At 40.9% G+C, this 12,915-nt stretch overlaps 1 protein-coding gene across 1 annotated transcript in view; it reads left to right on the plus strand.

Moving 5' to 3' along the window:
• LOC105457931 (synaptotagmin-7) overlaps positions 1 to 12,915 on the plus strand; it is a 112,084-nt gene that overhangs the window by 85,054 nt on the left and 14,115 nt on the right. The window lies entirely within an intron of this gene.

Here is a 12,915-nt window from a genome sequence, read left to right on the forward strand (position 1 = left end):
CTCTCACTCACTCACTCACTCTCTCCACTCCTCGCGCTCTTATTGATTTTGAAAAGACTCGTTATCCTGCCATCGTAAAGAATCCGCGGATTAACGACGAAACGGGAGCGGGCGAGTAATTGAATAGGGGGAATCGACGCGGGGACGCTTTACGTGTGTGCACAGGAGAGGGAACCTGTTGCTCGCCTGTCTTCCGGCCGCCTGGCACGCAGGGCGAGCGACTTTTTACTATTCTCGCGGTTAGGGAAGGAAAGAGAGAAAGCGAGAGAGAGAGAGAGAGAGAGAGAGAGAATAGAAGTAGCGCGCTCGTTAAATTTCCGAGGCGTCGCGTCGCGGTCGTTTTAATGACCGCAACGGCGTCTTAATTGCCGAAGGCGCGCAAGCCCCAAAGTCATATAATAACCGTCGCGCGCAAACTTGACGGTGACTTTCGGCTTTCCCGTTATCTTAGACCTTGCCGAGGTATCACCCCTTCTTCCATTATCCTACCTTCCATTCCCTTTCAGAAAATTTTGCCGGAAGTCCGGTGTTGGGCGAGGAAAAGTGAAGCGAGTGCTCTTAGGAGAAGATAGAAGCGAGGCCGTCCGCTTTGAAGCAAAGGCATGGAGCGAATGGATGTTCTTCGTCTCGCATAAAGAGCCTCTTGCTCTCGCCACGAGAAGACTGTTTAATATCGCAAAGTGTTCGTCCGTGATCGCGCGAACACATCGATAAGAAAAAGATACGTGCGCGAAATTATGATACTTCGTTCCTCTCGTACATTCTCCGCGATATTTCTTCGCTCTTTTTCTTCTCCGCGGCGACAAACGCTTCGCTTTCGAGTGTACGCGAGCGCCGTTCACACGTGTCTTTTCAAGACGTTTTCTCCACTTGTATTCGTCCTGCTAGGAGAGATTTCCGGTGGGACGGAAACCTTGGCCAACGCCGATGGATGGTTCTCTTAACTCGAAGGCACGAAGTGGCGATACGCTGTACAAGTTTGCGTCTGTAATCGATCAGTGGGAACGAAAATATTTGTCCTCGCGGACAAAAGTGCGGGTACGATATATGTACCGTTCTCGTAAAAACAAAAGAACATGCCGGAGTGCGTTGCGGTAGACTTGTTGCGAGGCTCTTCAAAACGACGGCGAGACGAGGGATTCTCTTTTCCGAGAGATTCTGTATACCCGAAGCTCTCACGCGCGAGCGGAGAAATTTCGAATCGTTCCGGTCTGATCGACAGCAAGCCAAGCGTGCGGATTCTCTCACCCCCGCGTATGCAAATGTTTACCACGATGCGTTCTGAATTGTTACCCACGGATCTCGAGAGAGAGAGAGAGAGAGAGAGAGAGAGAGAGAGAGAGAGAGAGAGAGAGAGAGAGGGGCTGCCCGCTGGAGGCGAGAATCGATCGGTATCGGACGGCATTACATTCGAAGGCCTGTCAATAATCGTTCTCTCGCGGCGCCAATCGATGGACTTTCGGACGTGGCGCGGCGCGGCGCTTGGCGGAAGGATTGTCTTTGGGGCGCGGATTTCCCGGATGTATCAGTATAAGCACCCGAATCGCGCAAAACCGCCGGTGACTGCCGGGCCGAAAACGATCAAGCCGCCGTAAAGCTGCGCGAGCGCGCCACGTCGTTTATACCGTGCGGAAACGCGACCGCGCGTGCGGTGCCCGCGTATCCCGGCGGTTTTGCCCGCGCAAATCACTTGCGGGAGAACGAAATGGCACAAAGGCGGCACCGCGCGTCACCGAGCGAGCCCCTATACACGGTCTAGAATGCCCGGTTAAGCTCTACCGGCAAAGCGAGTTTCTCGAGTGGACGCGCGAATGTGCACGCGCGTTCACATACGCGCACGGGGCATTACGGTCGGCGCGGCGGCCGCCCGTCGACAACTCCCACCTGTCGCTACGTATACTCGCGGCAGGGCACGCGAGGGAATTATCCCTCAATAATCGGGCAACGAGGTCCGTCTGTCGTTGCGTTTATGTCACATGCTCGTCGAGTCACACGCGGTGGTGAACCGCATGGGGCTTACGATTTTTAGCCCCACGTTCACCCGCGCTTATAGTAGAGGAAGCGATTGGCTTCGGCGGTACGTACGGTACGGTTCACCAGTACCCGGACCCGGACGACGGGCTCCGGCTCTCTCTCTCGTAGTGGTGGTGGCTAGGATCGATCCAACCTATCTTCCGACCAGCCAGCATCCCTCGCCCCGTCGCCCACCGCGGTCGCGTCTCTCTCTATCCTTCTCTATCTCTTTCTCTCTGTCTCTTTCCCTCTCTCTCTCTCTCTCTCTCTCTCTCCATTTCTCTTTTGCTCTTTCTGTCCGTCGCTCCGACCCGATGTGAACAGCTCGACGTGTAGCACGTACCATCTCGGGTTCGGTCGCTCGTTTGCCCGGCCCCTAGATTCCGCAGATTTTTTTTCGATCGATGGCACCTCGCAGGATGAGCTCTTCTCGTGAGTAACGCACCGTTCTAGCAGCGTGCAGCACTCATTTTCGATATTTATTGGGGTGGCACGTCGATATGTGTACGAGAGAGGACCGGAGTATATTTAGAGGACTCGCGAAGTATGAATAAATCGATTGTATTATATAGTTGCACCGTACGTTAAGCGTTTCGAAGCTTTCAATGCTTACGATGATACGATTTGTTTTCGCGTCGCCGTACGCTCTATTTTTGCACGTATCACGCACAAGTTCGACCACGAATCTGATTAACCCGATGAAGTTTAATTATTAACCTGCTGTCAATTAAGTCGTGATTTCCGAGAAATCAAGGGACTTAAGGTAATGTTTTTCGAAGAAGTTCTCGGAAGCTCTCGCGGCTCGGCTCGGCGCGGCTTTGCCCATTTTTTGTTAGAAACTAACTGCGGCCAGGCGGTTGCGCGAAACTTTCACCTATTTCTAAATTTGCTCATTCTCGCTTTGCCGTGGTATGCGACGCCTCCAGGTAGTTCCCATTAAGGTATTCGATACCTGCCGCTCGGGCCTGAACGTGCCAGCGATATATCCAACATGCGGGGCATTTCGTGAATGTACGAGATTCTTAGTCGATTCGCTTTAATAGTTGACTCGCTGTCTAGACAATGTGTGCGTGCGTGCGTGCGTGTGTATGTGTGTGTGTGTGGTTAGTCGCTTCTTAATTAAATATATTTCAAAACAATGCTCCTGAAATGTTATTGGAAGGTTACTTTACATGAGGAAAGTTTACGGACAAATCCAACCGATTTGTTGCCTCGCAAACAAACGGTGGCGATATATAGTACAGCGGTTGCATTGTTATTCCTATCAGCTACTGGTAACGCTAACTTACGTTTTCTATTTCCCCAAGCCGTCTTATCTAACTTTGACGAATCTATTACTCGACGAAGCTATCCTCCGATCATCCTTAATTTCATTAATAGATTAAGACGAGATGTAAGATCATTGCACATCTGAAAGCCAAGAGACGAGATAACTTCAAGGCTGAATACCGTCTTATAAACTTTATCTTCGGCTGATTGAATAATTGAATCCGTTTCACAACAAAGTCCGACGTTCGTAATCTACGAGTCGAGGCTTTAAGCATTACTTGAGTCATAATTATAGTAATACGTAATAGAGACAGCGATGGAATAAATATACGAATAAAAGTTATAAGTAAATAAAGCGAGAATTTCTATTTCAAAGCGAAAAAAAAATTTGTCGCCGTTCTACTAAATGTCCTATAATTTTTCATATCTTAGAAATTATATTTAGCAAACGATTATTATATCTCCTGCGTTCTGTGTCGTGAGTTGTTATGATAATTAGCGTTTGATAACGTATAGTATTTTTCTTCGGCCGCGGCGCTGTATTAGCATTCCTGTTCCGTTACGCGTTCTTAAAATGTTTCTAAGCACGAAACGAACGTTATTCACTTTTAGCATTTGATATCCCGATAACGATGTATTTCTGTCTACGCGGGTGCACGATAAAGAGGAATAATTATTTTAACGCCCCCCCATAGGGTAGGAAGTTCGTTCTGTACAAGTAGTATAATATTCACAACTTTACGAACCGCTGCAAATCTCAAAAGCGCCTACACACAGTTTAAATGTCAATTCGTAGCGCGTCCCAATGGTCTCTTAATATCGATATTTGGTTGAATTCCGACAAATCTAAATGATAACCGTGCCGTACATTTCCGTCTATATAGTTTCTGTCTGTGCTCCATTTGAATCCGACCGACTAGCTATCTATATTAAAATCTTAGTTCTTCGCAATCGCATCGGGCACGAACTCCGTAGAATTCTTACCCTTAATTTCGAGCAGACGGAAACGATCGAAGGAAGACGGCTCTGCATAACTTGGAGGAATTTACATTGTGTTCGTACATTCCGGAAGGCAAAAGAAGTAAGTTTAATACGAGTGAGAAAGAGAGAGGGGAGGAGAAGAAAGAGAGAGAGAGGGAGAGTGTCTTATGCGAAGCTTGAATTCATAATTTGTCTCTTCAAACTTTCTGTGATTGCTTATCCCGCGCGTCAAATTTCCATTTGCAGAAATAAACGTTGCGAAAAAATAAAAAAATAATGAAGAAATATAAACTTGCATAGCGCGCATGTCCGTTTGCTTTTGTTTCACATTTAGACCACACGTTTTTAACCTCCATTTGTCCAGATTTCACGCAAGATCGGAAACAGATATTTGCGACGTTATTAGAAGTGTAGACGATTCGTCTGATAAATCCTACCAATTCTTGCGCGGCTATATAGTTGCTGCTTAATATCTCAATGTCCGCAAGAAATTTCTCCCTTCCCGCCGCCGGACAAAAACTCGCGCACCCTCGTGCTTTTCAGCCATTTTTCATTGTTGTGGTGGACCACGAAAGCTGCAGACGCGCGCGCGGCGGAAAAAGTTTTCGCCTTTACTATGGTCATTATATCGAGCGAAGAAAGTTACCGTCTAACGTTCGTTAGCGCGCTCCCTCACCGCCGCGCCGCGCCGCAGCCGTGTACCGCTCCGCTAAATTGCTTGTTGAAACTCATTAAAACAGTTTCACACACATGACGCGCGTACATAATCGTTAAAAGCGCGGTGTCGTTATTGAATATTGACGCAAACGAGGCGGGCGCGTCGACGAAATTACGATATTTCGCCGGTTTAATCGCGACTTAATCGTGTCACCGTCAATTACTACACGCGGTAAGATGTGTCCTGTAAATTTGCGTTACCCTCCCCCCCCCCCTCCCTTCTTTCGACAAGTGCGCGAACAAGTTTCCTTGCTTCTTAGCACCTCTGCAAATACCGTTTCTTCTAATTAAGTCAAGTCTTTTAATTACGCCCTTCTGAACAAGAGAGGAAAATAATCGTGTCTTTAAATCCTTGGTTCTTTGGAAATAACACAGTGTTTTGTTGAAAGAGAATTTCGTGCCTTTCACTTATTCTCCGGGCACAAAAAGAATGATTTATGCATCACGCTTCACGAGAAGTATAACACACACGCGCACGCGCGCGCACACGCACACACACACATTGGCGGATATCCTCGAAATTTTTTATCCGAGATATCGGATCGTTTTAGATCTCTTCATGTTTTATGCAAAGAAAATTCATCTGTACGCGAAATCGTGTATGTGTACGTGTGTGTGATGCGTTCTTAGTCGTATGATCAAATGTTTAAAAATCCATCATTATCATATTGAAAAAGACTTCCACGCCACATATAGCGCACGTGAGCGTCTATATCCATATGACGTCGCCAGATGTCGGCGACGTCATATGGATAAATATGACGTTGCTCTTTTATCGCTGTTATGATGTACAATATTTTCCGGTCGCAATTGGTGTCACCGCATGTTCACCTCATCCTGCCGCGGGCGTTCGTAAATCATTTTTATTATTCCTCGCTCGCGCTTGACTGAAATCGTCAAAATCTTGCGTCGTGATTAGTTGAAAGATGCAAATTAATTTTAATTTCCTCTTTCCTCACAATGAATAGAGATTACTATTAATATATTAATGGTAATCTCAGCGCGTGACTAATCCGAAAAGTTTGCACTTAAACCTCTCAGTCAAATTTCAATTTACATCACGTTGACGTTGAGGCTAACCATATACGCTGTAATAATTCACGAAAGATAGTCAATTCTCATTATTCCGTTTGTTTAATCTAATGAGAAACGCGTGCATAATGATTTGGCGCCGTTAACTGTAACATTTAATGAAGTAACTCTTTATCGGTCAATAATTGCGGACGTATAACATTAATGTTATCTGCCACGCAATCGATGAAAATGCACCGTGTTTGTCGATTCGTGCATTAAACAGCCGCGCAACTGATTGTACGACACGTATTATGTGAACTAATTGTACGGCCTCTATTTGATTCTGTCGCAGGTCCCTCCCTGTTATAAAATACAGTATAATGTAACAATACAATACGATACAATGCATCATAGATTTTATTAATTTCTAGCATGAACCACACAATTGTGGTCGAGCAGATTAAAGTTTAATTATTAAACGTATCAACACGATATTTCGGTTAATTTAATAATCGCTCTAACTTTCCCGATTTAAAAATCCATTATTGTAAATTGCGGCCAGCGATTAATTTTTTATAAATGGCGCATCTCCGGCACGGAGATAAATAGACATTCCAACGAGATTATTCCAACGTGGCTGATTATTTTTTATAGAGATTTCATACGCGTAAACATACGTGCAAACCATTCCTCGTCTGTATATACTTGGTGTCTTACAATCTGCGAGCGTAATAATTAAAATTAAAAATTTAAGCAAAAAGGTCATTATTTCCTGCAATTTCTCAATTTCATGCATTATGTATCTCTAATTAGATATAAAAGGGGAGAAAGAGAGATAATAAAATTTTCTTAGAGGAAAATTAACTAAAGTACATAAAGTTAACTGAAGAAAATGGTTTTTTTTTTATCTTTGCCGTACAGCCGCCGCCGCTCTGAGACTTGCTTCGCCGAAGATGCTACATTTAAACTCACTTGTAAACTGAAAAATTAACGGTGTCTCAACATTAGGAGAGAGCTAAATACCGAATTTCGCGCTAATTGGATTATACGGCAAACGTGCTCTCCCTCCGAATTTTATACAACGAAAATTTTATAGAGGACACATTTGACGTGTAATCCACTTTCACCCCGGAATTTGATATCCGCTCTTTGGGATCTATAGAGGAGACAGATTAAATATGTATGTTTCTATAAAATTTACACCCGCACATACGGTAAATAATAAAGCAGTGTCGGCCGATCGCCCGTCGCGTTTTGTTTCCTGTCGAACTTTGCGATTTCGCACAAACGGATTGTGTATTGGTAATGAGGATGAACGTCGAGAGAGTGATACAAGAGTTTCGCTCGAAAAATGCGTTAAATTCACCTCGCCAGGTTCGCGGACTGGAATTTCCATGAAAGTACTAGCAACCTCTAGTGAGATTAGATTAGCTGATTGAGATTCGTCGGAACGTGAAAATTATGTGGGCCGCAGTGTCAAGATCGTTGGAGATACTCGTTGCCTTCTTCGAATACTACACTACCAGGTAAGACTCCCGTGTATATTGCATACGTATGTTTCCGCGACGACGAGCACGAGCAGCAATTTAGCTGCTAGGCTATAAGTGCAGCACATTTAGAGACAGGCGACATATAGACAGCGCGATGCAAAGCAGTACAAATTTCTACAGTTCGTTGCCTGCGATAATAGAAGAATCTATAGATAGAAGAACCTATATAGAAGAGCGCGCTTCATACGCACGCTCGAATTAGGAATAATTAACTGCGATATTATAATTTTATTTCTCTTATGTTGTAATTTCACATATGAAACATGACATGTAATATCGACATTTTTGACATTTTATACGAAACCATCGCTTATTTCTTTCTTCTTAAATTTAATTATATTAAATTTTACATCCAACTTTTTATGGCACATGATATTCGAAATAAAAAGCGGATTATATGTATAAGAGTTTGAGACCGCTGAAGGATTAAAAATAAAAAGCTGGGTTACTACCTACAAATATATTAATTAATTATAGTAATTAATGTGTATATCGTCACAAACGTGGCGTAAAAGACAGTTTTTCATATTTCTATTTTCTGCTGGTACTAATATTTTTGACACGATATTTGGCACGCAGTATATTTGCCTTTTTTTTTTAAAGTAGTGCTACATTCTTTTTTTTAATAGACTTTAATAGACGTGGTCAGTAATATGCACAGAGCTGTGCCTTTCATAACGTGACCTTGTCACGGAACGATTTCTCGGGCATAAACACAGCGAAATAGTGTCGTGGAGAAAAGATGCATAAAAGCCTTTTCAGCGTCTTTCATACTTTCCCCGCCAACGTGACAGTTTTAGAGCTCCAGAAAAACGTAGCGGTATAAGGGTTAAGGGCCACAGGAGCGCAGTGTATCAGCTGTGAGAATGTTCACCACACATCGACGCTCCTCAAGGACGTCCCGTCAAGCGCGTACAATTTCGGAATATCCATCGGGACACCTATCTCTCGGTGGCCGTCCTCGATTTGAAAATATTCGAGGCGAGCAGAGTTGAATCGTTCTCGTGACGCCCGGAGGAGCGTCGCGAAAATGGCAAGCCGTCGCACCCGTTTCCAGTATTTTCAGTGTCTTTTTGCGACGACACAGCAGCAATTTCTGCTCTTTTGCCAAGCGTCGTAACGCTTTCTCGGCCTAATACAAAACAGGGAGTAAGAAAACGGGCGAATCCGTGCCATTTACAGCCTCAGCTGACACAATATTTTTTATTTATTGAAACGATCGGCGCCGTAATAATGTCGTATATTTCGTGAAAGTGTCGTTGGCAAGAAAAAGACTGAATTTTAAAGAAAATAGGACACCTGTGACTTACTTCTACGATTTATCCTTATTTTTCGTCGCATAAAGTACCTTTATTTTATTGACGGCATATTGTGAGAAGAATTTATTTTCTCTAAAGAAACGTCCCGCTGTCGCAATTAGAAAATATGTTTCTTTAGGTTCATATCTTTTGCAATTTCAAGCTAAGAAGTTCAAATTGGTCAGAGTCATAACTTAAAATAATCTTCTACATTTCATTATGATAAAACTTACGGCCTTTCTATTTTACGTTCTAACATTATAATGGGAGATATTTGGAGAACGCTTTTGGAATAGCGTGCTGTTTTTGGTAGCAACGTTGCAATAATGTAACTGAAGTGCTAACGTAACATCGCCGCTATGTTCACGATTCGGCAACAGATTGGGTACACACGCACCAGAATGATAACGCCGTTAAATTAATCACGTATTGTCGTCGAAACACGTTAGGGAATAACGAGCAGCTGACGCGACGAATTGAAATCGGCAACTTGAAATGAACATCAAATAACGAGTGAAAAGTGAAAAGTTGTTTATTATATAATTTGATCTTTCTTATATTAGTTAAAATATATTTTACGCGAAACGGAAAACGATTTATCAAATTTAATTTGACTCTCTTATTAAATTTTATTGCACTAAATTTTAGCAAGTTTAATATAGGGGATATAAATAATATAATTTAAAAAAATATAGAAAACTTTTAAAATATTATATGAAAAAGATATAAGATGTACAAAAGGACAGGTAATACCAATGATAATATAATCGATTATTTTGTTTTTTAATTCTTTTTTTGGTGATTAAGATAGAAGGATAGAGTTTCCCTTAGAGATCTTATTAAAGTTCTATTCTATGATGTTCTCTTTATCATCGTTGGTTTCATATTTCCAACTTAATAAATTTCTCTAAGATTACTTTATCCAACTTAAATGCTTGATGTAGAACTCGATGTAGTCTGCAAACACAAAAATTTGCGTTTTAACTTATCTCGATAATTTAAGCTTAATTAGTTTCTGAAATAATTTTGTTCCGCGAAGCTACCCGGAGATATTTTTCAGCAAGAATTAATACGCAATTTTTTCTCCTGATGGAGTAAAACGTGATAAATCGATCTTGATCGCCGATTCTGGAATAAAAATTGTAAAGGGGAATTTCGCTAATTAATAAAGTTAAAACTGCGTGCAGCAGTCGGTGTATGCCCAATTAATTACTCTTTTTTTTTTAAATTAATTTCATTTTTATATGTTTGCGACATATGTTCTCGCTGTTCGCTCTTTTCACATCGAGTTAAATCGAGTGTGGCAAAAGAGCGGCGGCGTATGCGCGCCATGTTCGTTCTTATATTGTACTCTACTTGTAACTTTATCGATTAACCTGTAGAGTGTACGTATGTGTGTGTGTGTGTGTGTGTGTGTATGTGTGTACTACACGCAACGTTATTAATTTCTGAAACACCATGTTGGGGTATCTAACGAAACAATATGAGCCACTTTAATACACGGTTCAGCCACGAGATAATCGTACATTATTATTTTTACTTTTTCGCATAAATTTTCTATTACTTTAGCCAAATATATCATTTAATTTCCTGACACTAGAATCGCATTTTGACTATATTACAGACGAGAGAGAAACGTTTGGTGCGCGAGAGGAACATCTTTTTTGAATAAAAAAATTCTGATTTATAAAGAAGGTATTTTAAAATTAAAAAAATAAATAATAGCTAATAGAAGAATTATTTTAGTTTAAGATATAAGTTTATTGTGTTAGCAGTGTGTAAAGTATTAATTTCTTGTGCAATAAGCGATGCGCAAACGAGCGTGAAGGGACCGATTAGGGGAGTTTAGACAGAAGAAATGAGAAAAACAATTCCTTTATAGTCGTAATGATCATGAAGATAACGCTGAAACAATGGTTATACAATAATTTGAAAGATAGTAAAATGAAGCTTTTTAATGTAGGACAAAAACGTCCCGACGGATTTGATGATTCTAATGTATAATTTTTCTCCTTATGTAGATATATTTTTCTAAAATTATTTAATTAACTCTAGCTCTGGCAGAGCTAGAGTTTTTTTTAAGCATTACAAACACGAATTGATAAAAATCAGCGAAAAATTAATATTCTACTTTTTCCAAATTTAAAGACGCAGTAAAAATGAACATTGTGACCCGAATCATTATATATTGCTATACGTATATTTCTATTAATAAATATTTAATCGATAGTATTACATATTTTATTTATCATTATTTAACACACATGTATCATTCAGTATTTTATTGCTTATTAAATTGCAGTAAAAATATTTTTAACTGAAATATCTTCACCGCGTCTAGGAATCGTGTTTATCCCCTCATATATCGTATAAACTTTAATTTGAGATTCAATAGTTCGAACTGCGATTTTAAATTGCAAAATATTTATCGTGAAGTCCATTTATTTCGCCGGATTTCATAAATCCCTCCATATGAATTTAAAACTTAGAAAGATACCGGATCGACCGTGGTGTTGGGATGAAAAAAAAACCGGCTGCGTAAATAGTTAATCCCGAAAGTCTGTTAGCTAAAACAAATAGAGCTACATCAAGCGCATATATCGATTTCCTCGTGTATATGAGCGCACCTTTATCTTTAATATGATAACGTATGTAATGCAAACCGAGCGAAACGCTGCTGCCGCGGCTGATTTAATATCAAAACTTCCACGATATCGTCCGTGAGATCACATATTGTATCCCGTAGTGTGTGGTTCATTTATCAGTACATGTATCTATTTTCGTTTCAGAGTTACCGAATTCCTAACACACACACACACACACAGGCGCGCGCGCGTGCGGACACATACACATACGGTATAATTCCGCAATAATGCGAAGTCAAATGTGGCTATTGAATATCGATAAGCGTTCCGCGGTTGTGGTCATAAAGGATATACTCTAAGAAACGAGTTAATGGCCTTATAATCGATACACAGACGTATATGTCGTATAATATAATATAAACAAAAAAGATACGATATATTTCTTTTTTTTTTGCTAAAAAATTAGAAAGCTTCTGTTTTGAGTTGTTTTCAGCCCGTTTGTATATAATTACAGCTGGTTGGTTTATGTACATCGCGCGGTGTATAATATATCACATGTTTTTACTCTATTTTCAAGAGATTTATATAAATCTGAAATTAATGTTACTAGTTGTAATAATATATAATAACAATAGCGGTTGATAACGGATCCATTAATATTCTCTACTTGATGCATTGCTCTCTTTCTAAAAAAATAATAATTTCATATTAATGAACAAATAATTAATAACGTTATCAATACGATCAGATATTCCCTCCCCTTTCTGATTGTCATTATATTATCCATTGCTTACAAATTGCGTAATTTCAGATTGACTTTTACACATCACCACCGCGGGCAAAGTTATATAATACATACCCACTTATAGAAGTTTGATCAAACTCTATACGTCCCAAATTGAAAGACTCAAAATGATGAAAATAGATTCTGAAATAATTGATGTAATTATTTTCGATGGTCGACACTATTATTTACGGACATTTACCCACTGACAATGCCTATATACAAGGTAGCGAGGGGGTAACATTAAGTCGCGCAATTACGAAGATGGAAATATATATATACGGCCGCATCCAACGTTAATAAAATTATTACGAGTCTCTCTCTTTTCGCCGAGTTCCCATTTTTTAACGAGTGAGACGGCAATTAACTCCGGGCATTCTAGGCATTGAAACTTCTTTGTGCCCGGGTTAGCCGGCGCGTTGGAGGATATTGTCGCTTCGTTAACTGCAATTTACCGTACCGTTTGCTCGACGAGCACTCTCTCACTATCGCATCGTCTGTAAGCCGTCGAGACTTACAATGTATGGATTCCACAGCTGAGAAACCGTTCTTAATCGCAGTCAGTTTATGCACGCATTTTTTTTTCTTCTCTATGACTCTCTTCGTCCCTGATTTGTGACTGTATAAAGCGATGTTTTTTTACGGCATTTTTAATGTTGTATGTTTTGTCTCTCCGAGTTGGTGCGATGCTCCTTTTACCCCCC

Source organism: Wasmannia auropunctata, unplaced genomic scaffold (genome assembly GCF_000956235.1).
Source record: "Wasmannia auropunctata unplaced genomic scaffold, wasmannia.A_1.0 LD334880.1, whole genome shotgun sequence".
Taxonomy (NCBI): Eukaryota; Metazoa; Arthropoda; class Insecta; order Hymenoptera; family Formicidae; genus Wasmannia; species Wasmannia auropunctata.